At 44.8% G+C, this 2,500-nt stretch overlaps 1 protein-coding gene across 3 annotated transcripts in view; it reads right to left on the bottom strand.

Annotated features, from left to right (window-relative positions):
* LOC113573145 (genetic suppressor element 1-like) overlaps positions 1-2,500 on the bottom strand; it is a 66,786-nt gene that overhangs the window by 29,420 nt on the left and 34,866 nt on the right. Inside the window, exon 1 of one of the 3 annotated variants that reach the window (XM_035520641.1) lies at positions 1,557-1,632. The exons of the other annotated variants lie outside the window; for them this stretch is intronic. The gene's annotated coding sequence lies outside the window, so the exon portion shown is untranslated. Of the gene's footprint in view, positions 1-1,556; positions 1,633-2,500 lie in introns of those variants that run through there. 3 annotated transcript variants of the gene reach the window in all.

A 2,500-nucleotide genomic window follows, 5' to 3' on the forward strand; every position in this document is an offset into this window, starting at 1 on the left:
TGACCACTCATCCCACAATCCATCTCACCATTCATCTCACCACTCATCCCACCACTCATCCCACAATCCATCTCACCATTCATCTCACCACTCATCGCACCATCCATCCCACAATCCATCTCACCATTCATCTCACCACTCATCTGACCACTCATCCCACAATCCATCTCACCATTCATCTCACCACTCATCCCACCACTCATCCCACAATCCATCTCACCATTCATCTCACCACTCATCGCACCATCCATCCCACAATCCATCTCACCATTCATCTCACCACTCATCGCACCATCCATCGCACCATCCATCTCACCACTCATCCCACCACTCATCCCAGGGGCTTGAGAAAAAATGTAAATGGCAGCATGACGAGAACCGAGGTCCAGTAGAAAGGCTCTAACGCTGCTTTGTCACAACACCCCACTCAGCCTGTATTTCCAGTCTCAAACCGTTTCATTTACAAACTTCGGTTTACAGTGCTAGGACAACACTACTGGCAAACAAAACTCCAGAGTGTAGTTGACTTATCTGTCAGAGCCAGAGCAGGAGAGAGATAATTACTCATTCGCCTGCAACGTCTAAAATCTGAAATCTAACCGATTAAGTGCAGCCAGCCAGGCTGCTCTGTAAACTATAATCTTACAGTGACGTGATGGCATTTGGTACCAACACTCAGTATACAATGACATTACTTCAAAATCTAGTCACTAACATGTGTCTTTAAAGGAAGGCTTACAAAAGTAAATGTTGACAATAAACATTTGCAAAAGCCGCCCAGTTGTGAAACGTGGTTCTCTTCTTTCACAGTGCATGATACTTAAGAACTGGAATCACCAAAATTAAGTATTTTGGTCAAAACTACATTTAAATGGTTAGTCAGAAAATAATTAATTAATGTAGTAATATTTCTACTACTACCGGTTCTACTGCTAATAATAATAATAATAATAATAATAATAATAATAATAATAATAATAATAATGACCAGAGCAACTAAACAACAACAACAACAAAAATACACTGCAAGCTTTGTCATTGTGCTTCGGCGTATGCAAGAAGATGCGCATGTCCCCTGATCTGAGAGCAGTTATGCAGGATTAGGACACGAGGAGCAAGGCGTGCATCAGCGAGGGTGAAGCGGCTCCTTTCGGAAGTTCCCGATCAGAGAGAGCAGCACGCAGTAAACTGGCTCGTAATCAGGCTGCCATGCATCCCCCAAACAGACCGTTTGATTTGCTCTCTGTCAGTGTTTCAAGGTGTTAAAGCAATAGGACCATACGTGCAGTAAACGTCGCCGTTATTATCATTATTATTATTAGTAGTAGTAGTAGTATTATTATTATGGATTTGAATTAAAGGCGACTGTCTTAGTAGTGGAGACGTGTAAAGTAAAACGCCAAATGGACACCGCGGACTTGTTCATGAACACAAAGCGCAGTAAGGTCGAGCACAGTCGGGCTAGTGGAGGAGATGAATCCAAACCGAAAAGCCAGAACACCGAGCTGCACGATTGGAAGCCGAGGGCGCAGTACATTAAAATCCAGAGAACTCACCTTTAAAACGGATCGAGTCCTAGTTCGGCATCAGCCCGTGTGGAGCGGCCACGGCGCGCTGCATTCATCCTCTTTCACCGCTTGCTCTGCGCGTCGGGGCAGAGCGTTGAAGGGGCGGGGCGTGGACGCGGGGGCGGAGCGTGAACACGCGGGGGGCGGGGCGTCCGCACCTGCTCCACCGACACGCCCGCGACGCACACTTCACAAGGATGCCCCTTTCTCAGCTCCTGTCTAAATCTGAGGAGCATTTTTTTTAAATGAATTAATCTGGCTGCCTGATTTCTTAATCAGTTTTAATCAGGTTTTGCGATTAGAAACTACTGCGCTCATCCCGCTTGACATCAGGGTCATACCAGCGATATGGCATCAGCTGACAACAAAGCAAAACTGAAGAGGTATCAAAAATAGTCCAGAACAAAAATAGTTTCGTGGTTGCCAGTAAAGCCCAATTACGACAGCACCTTTTGATGTCAGCACTTGACTGCTGACAGACAGGTATGTTTGTGTAATTCTATTGAATTCTGGACAAAGACAGGAACTTATTGAGCACAGTGGGATATCTCTCTCTCTTTTCTACATGTACTTTGTTTTGTTTTGTTTTGTTTTGTTTTGTTTTGTTTTGTTTTGTTTTGTTTTGTTTTGTTTTGTTTTGTTTTGTTTTGTTTTGTTTTGTTTTGTTTTGTTTTGTTTTGTTTTGCGTGTGTACTGCTTGTTGCCATGCACAACAATGACCTGTTATCAGCCCCTCCTTATCTCACTGATGACTGGTCAGTTTCTGCTCCCAGGACCACTGCTGACGGTGGCGGTGTCGTGCCTGGTTGGACTGTAGAGCGGTCCGCTGACCCAAAACCTCCAGACCACAGCGGCCTTGTGGTCACAAACTGACCACTGATGAAGAGATGGAGGATAGCTAACACAAATTGGCACCAGAAGACCTATAGTCT

This window comes from Electrophorus electricus, chromosome 2 (genome assembly GCF_013358815.1).
Source record: "Electrophorus electricus isolate fEleEle1 chromosome 2, fEleEle1.pri, whole genome shotgun sequence".
NCBI lineage: Eukaryota > Metazoa > Chordata > Actinopteri > Gymnotiformes > Gymnotidae > Electrophorus > Electrophorus electricus.